Here is a 15,417-nt window from a genome sequence, read left to right on the forward strand (position 1 = left end):
GGGGAGATAGTGACAGTTATAGGGGAGATAGTGACAGTTCTAAGGGGAGCTAGGGGAGATAGTGACAGTTCTAGGGTGAGCTAGGGGAGATAGTGACAGTTCTAGGAGAGAAAGTGACAGTTCTAGGTGGAGCTAGGGGAGATAGTGACAGTTCTAGGGGAGCTAGGGGAGATAGTGACATTTCTAGTGGGTGCTAGGGGAGCTAGTAACAATTCTAGGGGTTCTAGGGGAGCTAATGACAGTTCTAGGGGAAGCTAGGGGAGATAGTGACAGTTCTAGGAGGAGCTAGGGGAGATAGTGACAGTTCTAGGGGGAGCTAGGGGAGATAGTGACAGTTCTAGGGGGAGCTAGGGGAGATAGTGACAGTTTTAGGGTGAGCTAGGGGAGATAGTGACAGTTCTAGGGGGAGCTAGGGGAGATAGTGACAGTTTTAGGGTGAGCTAGGGGAGATAGTGACAGTTCTAGGGGCAGCTAGAGTAGATAGTGACAGTTCTAGGGGAGAAAGTGACAGTTCTAGGGGGAGCTAGGGTAGATAGTGACAGTTCTCTGAGTGCTAGGTGAGCTAGTGACAATTCTAGGGGTGCTAGTTGAGCTAATGACAGATCTAGGGATTCTAGGTGAGATAGTGACAGTTCCAGGGGAGCTTGTGAAAGTTATAGGGGTGGTAGGTGAGCTATTCACAGTTCTGGGGGTGCTAGATGAGCTAGTGAGAGTTCCAGGGGTACTAGATGAGCTAGTGACAGTTCTAGGGGTGCTAGGTGAGCTAGTGACAGTTCTACAGGTGCTAGTTGAGCTAGTGATATTTCTAGGGGTGCTAGGTGAGCTAGTGACAGTTCTAGGGGTGCTAGATGAGCTAGTGAGGGTTCTATGGGTGCTAGGTGAGCTAGTGACAATTCTAGGGGTGCTTGATGAGCTAGTGACTGTTCTAGGGTTGCTTGGTGAGCTAGTGACAGTTCTAGGGGTGCTAGATGAGCTAGTGACAGTTCTAGGGGTGCTAGGTGAGCTAGTGACAGTTCTAGGGGGAGCTAGGGGAGATAGTGACAGTTCTAGGGGGAGCTAGGGGAGATAGTGACAGTTCTAGGGGGAGCTAGGGGAGATAGTGACAGTACTAGGGGGAGCTAGGGGAGATAGTAATAGTACTAGGGGGAGCTAGGGGAGATAGGGGTGCTAGATGAGCTAGTGAGAGTTCCAGGGGTACTAGATGAGCTAGTGACATTTCTAGGGGTGCTAGGTGAGCAAGTGACAGTTCTACAGGTGCTAGTTGAGCTAGTGATATTTCTAGGGGTGCTAGGTGAGCTAGTGACAGTTCTAGGGGTGCTAGATGAGCTAGTGAGAGGTCTATGGGTGCTAGGTGAGCTAGTGACAGTTCTAGGGGTGCTTGATGAGCAAGTGACTGTTCTAGGGTTGCTTGGTGAGCTAGTGACAGTTCTAGGGGTGCTAGATGAGCTAGTGACAGTTCTAGGGGTGCTAGGTGAGCTAGTGACAGTTCTAGGGGGAGCTAGGGGAGATAGTGACAGTTCTAGGGGGAGCTAGGGGAGATAGTGACAGTTCTAGGGGGAGCTAGGGGAGCTAGTGACAGTTCTAGGGGGAGCTAGGGGAGATAGTGACAGATCTAGGGGGAGCTAGGGGAGATAGTGACAGTAGTAGGGGGAGCTAGGGGAGATAGTGATAGTACTAGGGGGAGCTAGGGGAGATAGTGACAGTTCTAGGGGGAGCTAGGGGAGATAGTGACAGTACTAGGGGGAGCTAGGGGAGATAGTGATAGTACTAGGGGGAGCTAGGGGAGCTAGTGACAGTTCTAGGGGAAGCTAGGGGAGCTAGTGATAGTTCTAGGGGGAGCTAGGGGAGATAGTGACAGTTCTAAGGGAGCTAGGGGAGATAGTGACAGTTCTAGGGGGAGCTAGTGACAGTTCTTTGGGGATCTAGGGGAGACAGTGACAGTTCTAGGGGAGCTAGGGGAGATAGTGACAGTTCTAGGGGGAGCTAGGGGAGATAGTGACAGTTCTAGGGGGAGCTAGGGGAGATAGTGATAGTACTAGGGGGAGCTAGGGGAGATAGTGACAGTTCTAGTGGGAGCTAGGGGAGATAGTGACAGTTCTAGGGGGAGCTAGGGGAGATAGTGACAGTTCTAGGGGGAGCTAGGGGAGATAGTGACAGTTCTAGGGGGAGCTAGGGGAGATAGTGACAGTTCTAGGGGGAGCTAGGGGAGATAGGGGCAGTTCTAGGGGAGATAATGACAGTTCTAGGGGAGATAATGACATTTCTAGGGGGAACTAGGGGAGATAGTGACAGTTCTAGGGGAGATAGTGACAGTTCTAGGGGGAGATATTGACAGTTCTAGGGGGAACTAGGGGAGATTGTGACAGTTCTAGGGGGAGCTAGGGGAGCTTGTGACAGTTCCAGGGGGAACTAGGGGAGATAGTGACAGTTCTAGGGGAGCTAGGGGAGATAGTGACAGTTATAGGGGAGATAGTGACAGTTCTAAGGGGAGCTAGGGGAGATAGTAACAGTTCTAGGGTGAGCTAGGGGAGATAGTGACAGTTCTAGGGGGAGCTAGGGGAGATAGTAACAGTTCTAGGGTGAGCTAGGGGAGATAGTGACAGTTCTAGGGGAGAAAGTGACAGTTCTAGGGGGAACTAGGGGAGATAGTGACAGTTCTAGGGGAGCTAGGGGAGATAGTGACAGTTCTAGTGGGTGCTAGGGGAGCTAGGGACAATTCTAGGGGTTCTAGGGGAGCTAATGACAGTTCTATGGGAAGCTAGGGGAGATAGTGACAGTTCTAGGAGGAGCTAGGGGAGATAGTGACAGTTCTAAGGGGAGCTAGGGGAGATAGTGACAGTTCTAGGGGGAGCTAGGGGAGATAGTGACAGTTCTAGAGGGAGCTAGGGGAGATAGTGACAGTTTTAGGGTGAGCTAGGGGAGATAGTGACAGTTCTAGGGGAGCTAGGGGAGATAGTGACAGTTTTAAGGTGAGCTAGGGGAGATAGTGACAGTTCTAGGGGCAGCTAGAGTAGATAGTGACAGTTGTAGGGGAGAAAGTGACAGATCTAGGGGTTCTAGGGGAGCTAATGACAGTTCTAGGGGGAGCTAGGGTAGATAGTGACAGTTCTAGGGGTGCTAGGTGAGCTAGTGACAATTCTAGGGGTGCTAGGTGAGCTAATGACAGATCTAGGGATGCTAGGTGAGATAGTGACAGTTCCAGGGGAGCTAGTGAAAGTTATACGGGTGCTAGGTGAACTATTCACAGTTCTAGGGGTGCGATATGAGCTAGTGAGAGTTCTATGGGTGCTAGATTGGATAGTGACAGTTCTAGGGGTGCTAGGTGAGCTAGTGACAGTTCTAGGGGGAGCTAGGGGAGATAGTGACAGTTCTAGGGGGAGCTAGGGGAGATAGTGACAGTTCTAGGGGGAGCTAGGGGAGCTAGTGACAGTTCTAGGGGGAGCTAGGGGAGATAGTGACAGTACTAGGGGGAGCTAGGGGAGATAGTGATAGTACTAGGGGGAGCTAGGGGAGATAGTGACAGTTCTAAGGGAGCTAGGGGAGATAGTGACAGTTCTAGGGGGAGCTAGTGACAGTTCTAGGGGGATCTAGGGGAGACAGTGACAGTTCTAGGGGAGCTAGGGGAGATAGTGACAGTTCTAGGGGGAGCTAGGGGAGATAGTGACAGTTCTAGGGGGAGCTAGGGGAGATAGTGATAGTACTAGGGGGAGCTAGGGGAGATAGTGACAGTTCTAGTGGGAGCTAGGGGAGATAGTGACAGTTCTAGGGGGAGCTAGGGGAGATAGTGACAGTTCTAGGGGGAGCTAGGGGAGATAGTGACAGTTCTAGGGGGAGCTAGGGGAGATAGTGACAGTTCTAGGGGGAGCTAGGGGAGATAGTGACAGTTCTAGGGGGAGCTAGGGGAGATAGTGACAGTTCTAGAGGGAGCTAGGGGAGATAGTGACAGTTTTAGGGTGAGCTAGGGGAGATAGTGACAGTTCTAGGGGAGCTAGGGGAGATAGTGACAGTTATAGGGGAGATAGTGACAGTTCTAAGGGGAGCTAGGGGAGATAGTAACAGTTCTAGGGTGAGCTAGGGGAGATAGTGACAGTTCTAGGGGAGAAAGTGACAGTTCTAGGGGGAACTAGGTGAGATAGTGACAGTTCTAGGGGAGCTAGGGGAGATAGTGACAGTTCTAGTGGGTGCTAGGGGATCTAGTGACAATTCTAGGGGTTCTAGGGGAGCTAATGACAGTTCTATGGGAAGCTAGGGGAGATAGTGACAGTTCTAGGAGGAGCTAGGGGAGATAGTGACAGTTCTAGGGGGAGCTAGGGGAGATAGTGACAGTTCTAGGGGGAGCTAGGGGAGATAGTGACAGTTCTAGAGGGAGCTAGGGGAGATAGTGACAGTTTTAGGGTGAGCTAGGGGAGATAGTGACAGTTCTAGGGGAGCTAGGGGAGATAGTGACAGTTTTAGGGTGAGCTAGGGGAGATAGTGACAGTTCTAGGGGCAGCTAGAGTAGATAGTGACAGTTCTAGGGGAGAAAGTGACAGATCTAGGGGTTCTAGGGGAGCTAATGACAGTTCTAGGGGGAGCTAGGGTAGATAGTGACCGTTCTAGGGGTGCTAGGTGAGCTAGTGACAATTCTAGGGGTGCTAGGTGAGCTAATGACAGATCTAGGGATGCTAGGTGAGATAGTGACAGTTCCAGGGGAGCTAGTGAAAGTTATACGGGTGCTAGGTGAACTATTCACAGTTCTAGGGGTGCTAGATGAGCTAGTGAGAGTTCTATGGGTGCTAGATTTGATAGTGACAGTTCTAGGGGTGCTAGGTGAGCTAGTGACAGTTCCAGGGGTACTAGATGAGCTAGTGACAGTTCTAGGGGTGCTAGGTGAGCTAGTGACAGTTCTACGGGTGCTAGTTGAGCTAGTGATATTTCTAGGGGTGCTAGGTGAGCTAGTGACAGTTTTAGGGGTGCTAGATGAGCTAGTGAGAGTTCTATGAGTGCTCGGTAAGCTAGTGACAGTTCTAGGGGTGCTTGATGAGCTAGTGACTGTTCTAGGGTTGCTTGGTGAGCTAGTGACAGTTCTAGGGGTGCTAGATGAGCTAGTGACAGTTCTAAAGGTGCTAGGTGAGCTAGTGACAGATCTATGGGTGCTAGGTAAGCTAGTGACAGTTCAAGGGGAGCTAGGTGATCTAGTGACAGTTCCAGGGGAGCTAGTGACATTTCCAGGGGAGCTAGTTAAAGTTCTAGGGGTGCTAGGTGAGCTAGTGACAGTTCTAGGGGTGCTTGGTGAGCTAGTGACATTTCTAGAGGTGCTAGACGAGCTAGTGACAGTTCTAGGGGTGCTATATGAGCTAGTGACAGTTCTATTGGTGCTAGGTTTGATAGTGACAGTTCTAGGGGTGCTAGTGACAGTTCCAGGGGTACTAGATGAGCTAGTGAGAGTTCTATGGGTGCTAGGTGAGCTAGTGATAGTTCTAGGGATGCTAGGTGAGCTAGTCACAGATCTAGGGGTGCTAGGTGAGCTAGTGACAGTTCTAGGGGAGCTAGGTTAGATAGTGACAGTTCTAGGGGTGATTTGTGAGCTAGTGACAGTTCTAGGGGTGCTAGATGAGCTAGTGACATTTCTAGGGGTGCTAGATGAGCTAGTGACAGTTCTAGGTGTGATAGGTTTGCTAGTGACAGTTCTAGGGGTGCTAGGTGAGCTAGTGACTGTTCTAGGGTTGCTTGGTGAGCTAGTGACATTTCTAGGGGTGCTAGATGAGCTAGTGAGAGTTCTATGGGTGCTAGGTGAGCTAGTGACAGTTCTAGGGGTGCTAGGTGAGCTAGTGACTGTTCTAGGGTTGCTTGTTGAGCTAGTGACAATTCTAAGGGTGCTAGATGAGCTAGTGACAGTTCTAGGGGTGCTAGGTGAGCTAGTGACATATCTAGGGGTGCTAGGTAGGCTAGTGACAGTTCTAGGGGAGCTAGGTGAGCTAGTGACAGTTCCAGGGGAGCTAGTGAAAGTTCTAGGGGTGCTAGGTGAGCTAGTGACAGATCTAGGGATGCTAGATGAGCTACTGAATGTTATATGGGTGCTAGGTTAAATAGAAACAATTCCAGGGGTGCTAGATGAGCTAGTGACAGTTATATGGGTGCTAGGTGAGCAAGTGACAGTTCTAGGGGTGCTAGGTTAGCTAGTGACAGTTCTAGGGGTGCTTGGTTAGCTAGTGACTGTTCTAGGGGTGCTAGGTGAGCTAGTGATAGTTCTAGGGGTGCTAGGTGAGCTAGTGACAGTTCCAGGGGTGCTAGATGAGCTAGTGAGAGTTCTATGGGTGCTAGGTTAGTGACAGTTCTAGGGGTGCTAGATGAGCTATTCACAGTTTTAGGGATTCTAGATGAGCTAGTGACAGTTCAAGGGGTGCTAGGTGAGCTAGTGACAGTTCTAGGGGTGCTATGGGAGCTAATGACAGTTCTAGGGGTGCTTATGGAATTAATTAAATAGGTGAAAGGCTGCAGGGCATACACATCTGCCAAAACTTTCATATCATTGTAACAACTGATAGTAAGTAGAAAATTCTCCATTAAAAAATCTATATTTTTGTTGATACTAAGAGCAGTAGGTTTGTGGAACAACTTTCAGGCAGAAATGATAAACATTCATATAATAAAGGTGTTTTTTTTCTCTCAATATAAATTTATCTAAAACTAAGTTTTAGCTCCTTAAGAGCAGGACAGGGTGTTACGCATTTCAGAGCATCATTATAAAAATATATCAATATCTCTGAATTTCAGTAAGTTCATGGTCCTCACCTGCTCAGATTGGTCCATAAATCACATGCAATGCACAGAAGGAAGAATCCAGCAACAAAAAGGGCACATTTCTGCGCAGTCCCAGCTTTCTTCCTACACATTTTCACTCTGATTTCTTTTATTAGTTGAAGCATTTCCTAAGTATCAATAAAAACACTAAAAACCTTAAGGACTTGCACAACCTTATATCAAGTGACATTTGCTAATATCAGCCTACACAGCTTTCCTTGTTAGTTTTGGCAGGGTATGAATGATAACTTGTGAAGGGTAATCACTGAGTTTTCAGGATTCATGTAAATGATTTTTATTTCATTTTTTAATGGTGTGTGCATGTGAGTCTGACAAATATACATACATTAATCCTTACACACATCCTTACATACATACATACTTCCTTACATACATACAAACTTACATAGATACATCTTTACATGCATGCAAACTTACATACATTCATACACAAATACATACATCCTTACATACATACAAATATACTTACATCCTTACATACATACATACATCCATACATACATACATCCTTGCATACATACATACATACATCCTTGCAAGCATACATACATAGAAACATACATACATACTTACATACATCCTGACATGCACACAAACATATATCCTTACTTACAAACATACATCCTTACATACATACAAACACACAAACATATATCCTTACTTACAAACATACATCCTTACATACATACAAACACACAAACATATATCCTTACTTACATACAAACATACATACATACAAACATACATAATACTTACATTAGTGACTAAATCTAAGGGGGGAAAAGGGTGACTTCATGAACGACATGCAACACACTCAAAATGAAAAGGACAAATTATTAGACTAGGTTTTGGCTGTAGTATTTTAAATGAAATAATGAATGGAAATATTAGCTGCCACTATTATCACAAGTTCATATGCAACATTGCTGAAAACATATAGACAACAAATGATAAACCAGGCATACTCACCTTTAATTCCTACCAGTTGTAACTGCTGATTTTTAAGTTGGTTAGACAGGAGACTCCATCTGTGTGGCCCTTTTTATTTATAGTTTGTGTTTCTTCTTGCTCTCACGCACCCTAACACATTTGGTGATATAGATAAAATCTTCACAACAGATATCACTTCACAATTAAGTACATTAGTTTTTACTAATCATAAATTTACAGAGTGATCTCTCTGGTGTACAACTCTAGCTGTTTCTCTCGCTCTGTCTCCAGATCAATTCTCTCTTTGCTCACAAGTCACCTACTCCCAATCAGACACCACCAAAATGGCGCACAGACTTCTCCCACTGCATAGTAACATACATAGTAACATAGTAGATGAGGTTGAAAAAAGACTGAAGTCCATCGAGTTCAACCTATACAAATCAATATACTTACAAAAAGCTGCAGTTGACCTTACATTAATCCCACTAAAAGGTGACCCATTTAAAACAAGCCATCATATCTATGAATTGTGTTTCTAGCCAGAAATGTATCCAAATAATTTTTAAATGTATCTAAGGTATTGGCATTCACTACCTCCTTTGGTAATGAGTTCCACAATTTTATTGCTCTTACAGTGAAAAAACGTTTCCATTGCAGGAGATTAAATCTCTGTTCCTCCAACCTTAAATTCTGACCTCTTGTCACAAACAAATTTCTAGGAATAAACATAACTTCTGTCATCTCTGTATATGGGTCTTGAATATATTTATATAAAGTAATCATGTCACCTCTCAAGGGCATTTTTTCTAGAGAAAACAGACACAGTTTGGCTAGCCTCTCCTCATAGCTCTAATTCTCCATTCCCCTTATTAGCTTTGCGGCCCTTCTCTGAACTTTTTCTAGTTCTGCAATAAAAAAAAATGAGATTGGTCCCCAGAACTGCACTCCATACTCAAGGTGAGGTCTTACCAGGGATTTATAAAGTGACAGAATTATGCTTTCCTCCCTTGTACACCCATCTTTAGCTTGCTATTTATTACTACTCCAAAATCCCTTTCCTCCTCTGTTTGGCAGAGAGGCCTATTTATCAAAGGTCTGTCAGACCTGATCCGACAGTGCGGATCAGGTCCAACAGACCTTGCTGAATGCGGAGAGCAATACGCTCTCTGTATTCAGCATTGCACCAGCAGCTCTTGTGAGCTGCTGGTGCAACACCGCCCCCTGCAGACTCGCGCCAATCAGCCGCCAGTACGATCGGTTGAATTGTGGCGATCTCTGTCCGCCTCATCAGAGCAGGCGGACTTGCGTTTCTAGCGAGTCTTAAGACTCGCCAGAAATACGGGCCCTAAGTCTTGTCCCATTTAAATAATACGTTGCCTGCTTATTTTTACTTCCAAAATGTAGACGCTTGCATTTTCCCAAATTAAATCTCATTTTCCATTTACCTGCCCATACTTCTAATTTTTGCAGGTCCTTTTGTATCAAAAGTTCATCCTGCTCTGACCTAATGACCTTACTTAACTTAGTATCATCTGCAAAAATAGAGATGTCGCTATTTAATCCTTGCTCCAAGTCATTTATAAAAATATTAAAAAGAATAGGGCCCAGTACTGATCCCTGGGGGAATCCACTGATTACCTTTGTCCAATCTGAGTATGATCCATTCACTACTACTCATTGCTCCCTATCTTTAATCCAGTTATTTATCCATGAGCTAACATTTTCAGCTATTCCCAGTCCCTTAATTTTGTGCATTAATCTCTCATGTGACACTGTATCAAATGCCTTTGAAAAATCTAATATCACAATAACTGATTCCCCTTTATCTATATTTTTATTTACTTCCTCATAGAATCTAATTAGATTAGTTTGACATGATCTATTTCTCATAATCTTGTTTACACGAATATGCTCATCAATATAATAATATATTCCTTACACACATGTCCATCACCACATCTTGCTGGGAACTATAGTTCCCCAGCTACAGAGTGTGCGAGTGTAAGCAATACAATACATTTCTTTTTTGTGGCTATATTTGTACGAAGCTTACAGTTATTTTAGAAGTAGTATACAAATTTATAATGGTAGATTTTGCCTAAAGTGCTTACATTCTAGAGTGGCTTAACAAGAGACCGTCCAAGAGCTTACAGTTTAGAGGTAGCGTGTGTATGTGTTTGAAAATGCAATAACATTTTTTACATTACTCCCTGATGAAAAAATATTATGGCCAAAAAAGACCTAAAACCTTTGGGGAAGGTGGGGGGGTGCATCAGTATTTTGTGTGCCTAGGGCAGCACAAAACCGAAATATGCCACTACTGGATTTGCTTTCTAACCACAGTTTTGCTTACTTGGACTATGGTTATTGTTAAATATTTAATGTATAATTACTAGCTTGAGAAGTATGTATGTTTGGTGTGCGTGCATATTTGTGTATGTATGTTTGGTGTACGTGCATATGAGTGTATGTATGTGTGGTGTACATGCATATGAGTGTGTGTATGTGTCGTGTGCGTGCATATGAGTGTGTGTGGTGTACGTGCATATGAGTGTGTGTATGTGTCGTGTGCGTGCATATGAGTGTGTGTGGTGTACGTGCATATGAGTGTGTGTATGTGTCGTGTGCGTGCATATGAGTGTGTGTATGTGTCGTGTGCGTGCATATGAGTGTGTGTGGTGTACATGCATATGAGTGTGTGTATGTGTCGTGTACGTGCATATGAGTGTGTGTGGTGTACGTGCATATGAGTGTGTGTATGTGGCGTGCATTTTTTTTAAATTTGAAATTATTTTTATATAAAAAATTAGTTTGATAGGAGGTCACTTTTGTATGGCCGATTATGGGTTAATTTGTTTAATTGCTTAATTGTCACATCATTGTCTGTATAGACCTTTAAATAAGAAACAATGGCCTCATTCACAATCTATGTGGAACAGTGTTTTGTTTTGGCTCAGTAACAATTGCACAATTTTGTTTCTTTCTCGCACTCATAAACAGGTTTGCGGATGCTTGAAAAAATCCCTATCTACACTATCAAGGCGAAAACAGCTCAGCGATCACAATAGGTTTTCAACTCACTTTTCAATTACTTTTTAAATCAATTTCTGAATTGGGTTTCCTCAAGGAACTTAAGTCCTTGGAAAAGCTTTATGGGCACCTGTTACAGACTTTTTCATGGCTATTTTCAAATTTTCTTACTTTTCACCTATGTTAACCCTTTCGTGCCGGGGTTAACGTGTCTACATCGGAACAACTGTTCCGATGTAAACAAATTGAAATCTTGCGATCATGCCATGATCACGAGATTTCATTGATGGGATCGCGTCAGGGGGGCGTCTCTATGATGCTAGGCACGCCCTCCAGACCGCGATCCCATCAGGGAAGCGCCAGTGGCTTCAGGAAAGCTAAGCGTTTAGGACGTTGTATTCCGTCCATCGGCGCTAAAGCCCAGCAAAATTCGGACGGAATACAACGTTCTAACAGCGTTAAAAGGTTAAACAGTCTGAAATGGCCACTGGAGACATTCTAGAGGTTTGTTAACATATGTGGTATCTATTCATTGAACCTCCATTCATCCCTATTGGAGAGGCTGTATACAGTCAACAAGGTACACGTATGGACATATACATATGCATACCTCCCAACTGTCCCGATTTTCGCGGGACAGTCCCGATTTTAGGGGTCTGTCCCGCTGTCCCGGGTTGCTAGCCATCTGTCCCGCATTGCCCCATGCATTTAAAAAAAAATATATAAATATATATTTATTTATTTTTTAATTCTATTGGGCCCATACTCAGAAGCAGCTGGTTTTTATCTCCCAGGGTTATATACCTGTTATATTCCTTGTGGAAAGTAATGGTGTGTGGTTTAAGTAGGAGTAAGAAGGCTCTATACCCTTTGACCTCAGGTAATGGTGACCTCTAACCCCTGGTAGTGATGACATCTAACCCCTGGTGATAATACTAGCATGTCTCCAGTTTTATACGATGAGCAGTGCTAACACCATTGTAACAAACATTGGCAGCCTCATATATGATGTAGTGTGTGTATCTGCATGTATAAGTGTAAGCTGTGTAGTGTGTGTGTGTACCTGTATTTATAGGTGTGTGTGTGTGTGTGTATCTGAATGTATAAGTGTATGCTGTGTAGTGTGTGTGCCTGCATGTATAAGTGTAAGCTGTGTAGTGTGTGTGTGTATCTGTATGTATAGGTGTGTGTGTGTGTGTATCTGAATGTATAAGTGTATGCTTTGTAGTGTGTGTGTCTGCATGTATAAGTGTAAGCTGTGTAGTGTGTGTGTGTATCTGTATGTATAGGTGTGTGTGTATCTGAATGTATAAATGTAAGCTATGAAGTGTGTGTATCTGCATGTGTAAGTGTATACTATGTCGTGTGTATCTGCATGTATAAGTGTAAGCTGTGTAGTGTGTGTCTATATGTATCTATAAGTGTGTGTGTGTAACTGCATGTATAAGTGTAAACTGTGTAGTGTGTGTATCTGTATGTATAAGTGTAGGCTATGTAGTGTGTGTGTCTGCATGTATAAATGTAAGCTATGAAGTGTGTGTATCTGCATGTATAAGTGTATACTATGTAGTGTGTGTGTGTATCTGCATGTGTAAGTGTATACTATGTAGTGTGTGTGTATCTGCATGTATAAGTGTAAGCTATGTAGTGTGTGTGTGTGTCTGCATGTATAAGTGTATGCTATGTAGTGTGTGTGTGTGTGTGTGTGCGTATCTGCATGTATAAGTGTAAGCTATGTAGTGTGTGTGTGCGTATCTGCATGTATAAGTGTAAGCTATGTAGTGTGTGTGCGTATCTCCATGTATAAGTGTAAGCTATGTAGTGTGTGTGTGTATCTGCATGTATAAGTGTATGCTATGTAGTGTGTGTGTGTGTGTGCGTATCTGCATGTATAAGTGTATGCTATGTAGTGTGTGTGTGTGTGTGTGTGTATCTGCCTGTATAGGTGTATGATATGTAGTGTGTGTCTGTATGTGTAAGTGTATGCAATGTAATGTGTGTGTATCTGCATGTGTAAGTGTATGCTATGTAGTGTGTGTGTGTATCTGCATGTGTAAGTGTATGCTATGTAGTGTGTGTGTGTATGTGTATATGTAAGTGTATGTTATGTAGTGTGTGTGTGTATGTGCATATGTAAGTGTATGCTATGTAGTGTGTGTGTGTATGTGCATATGTAAGTGTATGCTATGTAGTGTGTGTGTGTATCTGCATGTGTAAGTGTATGCTATGTAGTGTGTGTGTGTATGTGTATATGTAAGTGTATGTTATGTAGTGTGTGTGTGTATGTGCATATGTAAGTGTATGCTATGTAGTGTGTGTGTGTATCTGCATGTGTAAGTGTATGCTATGTAGTGTGTGTGTGTATGTGTATATGTAAGTGTATGTTATGTAGTGTGTGTGTGTATGTGTATATGTAAGTGTATGTTATGTAGTGTGTGTGTGTATGTGCATATGTAAGTGTATGCTATGTAGTGTGTGTGTGTATGTGCATATGTAAGTGTATGCTATGTAGTGTGTGTGTGTATCTGCATGTGTAAGTGTATGCTATGTAGTGTGTGTGTGTATGTGTATATGTAAGTGTATGTTATGTAGTGTGTGTGTGTATGTGCATATGTAAGTGTATGCTATGTAGTGTGTGTGTGTGTATGTGCATATGTAAGTGTATGCTATGTAGTGTGAGTGTATCTGCATGTGTAAGTGTATGCTATGTAGTGTGTGCATGTGTAAGTGTATGCTATGTAGAGTGTTACTGTGCATTTTTGCTAACTTTAAAGGCCAGAATCTAGAATATTAATGTGGAATGCAGAGAGCAGTTTTAAAGAATCTATTATTAAATGTCCAATTAAGATAAAAATATTTAGCAATGTCTCTGCAAAAGTTAATTAAATACAGAGCACACATAGCTATACCAGTGGTTTTATTTATATTACTTTGGTCTTATGATTTTTTTTTAAGCTCTGCCCCTGCTCCTGCCCACCACATTTAATGTTTTTGCCACGGGGGGTTGGGGGTTGCAGGGGTGTCCCTATTTTTAATTTTGAAATGTCGGGAGGTATGCATATGTAAATGTACACCTATGGAGATATTTACTTTAGGACACCTACATCTAGAAATGGTGTGATTTTACATCTCATATTTGATTGTATGTCTCACTCTCATTGATGTGATTGTCACAAACAGTACATATTAAATGGCTGCTTGTCTATATGAATTCTGTATACCACAAATTGTTATTGCCTTATTGGAGAACATTTCTACTAGGAGCATGGCCTAGGCCAATCAGGTTCTGGGCCTAGGGCAGCAGGATTTAGTGAGTGTAGCCTTATGGAAAGACACCTTCACTGTCCGATACTTTCCAAATGTTTTATTTATTATTATTATTATTATTATTATTATTATTATTATTATTATAAATGAATGATCCCTGGCTATCTAGAGGGGGGTATATACTCTGCAAGTGCAGGATGTGACAAATAGTAGCTAAATTATTGCGGGTTGGGGTTTGGAGGGGGGCAGATTTCTCAGTACCTAGGGCAGCACAAAAATAGTACAATACTGATTTCTACCCCAGTGAAATGATCTCAGATTTGGAGACAAGAAGAATAGTGCAGATTTAAATATTCACCAGGTAACTATGTTATGTTAACACAGCAGGAATCCTGCTATTCCTCATTTGGACATCAGTCCTTGAAACATTTTGTACAATATTGTACAACTCACTGGCTTTTGCAAGATTTGTTGACAGAGCTGTTAGGAAACTTGCAAGATTGAGTTCTGGAACATCCTGTTTTTAATCCCTCTAGTTTCATTTACGATTTTACGATGATATGAAATGGATATAGTCATAGATGGAGCTGGAAATGTCATCATAACTTTATCTCCTACACTAAATACAAGAGAACAGTATAAATACATGTAATGTGCTTTTCTGTGTATAATCAAATAATGTCATGTGATGTCACTAGCAATTAATGTGAATTCATTTGCATGTAAATGTAAAAATGGTTTTCCCTATTCATTATGTTCATCCAGAAACAATGGCAACCCTTTCACGAAAAACAAATGAAGCGAATGCATGCAAAAAATGTAATAGATTGGCTCGTAAATGCTTTAAAAGTTAAAATTTTATGATTTAGCAATGCCCTTGTCAGGTGATTGATTTTGGTGTCAGCCAATAAGTATGTAAGCATCAATTTTGTTCTTAGCCAGTCCCGACCCCATTAAACAAAATATACACACACACCCCGGCAGTTAATCCCTGAGCTGCCTGGGTGACAGGTCCATAGGGAAACATTACAAAAATTATCAACATAACACAAAGAACACAGGCTTTTGTAATCTCCCCTATGTAAATACAAAACACAGCAATGGACGGCACTCTCAGACCAGACCAGGTACACATTGTAACTCCACAGCCCTGAACACTCACAGACAGCTGCACAGTTCCCAGCAACCCAGACAGTTAACCCCTGAGCCGCCTGGATGACAGGCCCACAGTGATTTATGATGTCTACCCGTGCGGTTCATTCCTGTGTTTTGTATTTACTAAAGGGAGATAACAAAAGCCTGTGTCACCCTGGGAGGTTCCCAGTTGGTTTGTTTGAAAGACTGCACTGTGTGGGTGCTGGTTAGGGTCCCAGGAAGGGAGAG

Source organism: Bombina bombina, unplaced genomic scaffold (assembly GCF_027579735.1).
Source record: "Bombina bombina isolate aBomBom1 unplaced genomic scaffold, aBomBom1.pri scaffold_469, whole genome shotgun sequence".
NCBI lineage: Eukaryota > Metazoa > Chordata > Amphibia > Anura > Bombinatoridae > Bombina > Bombina bombina.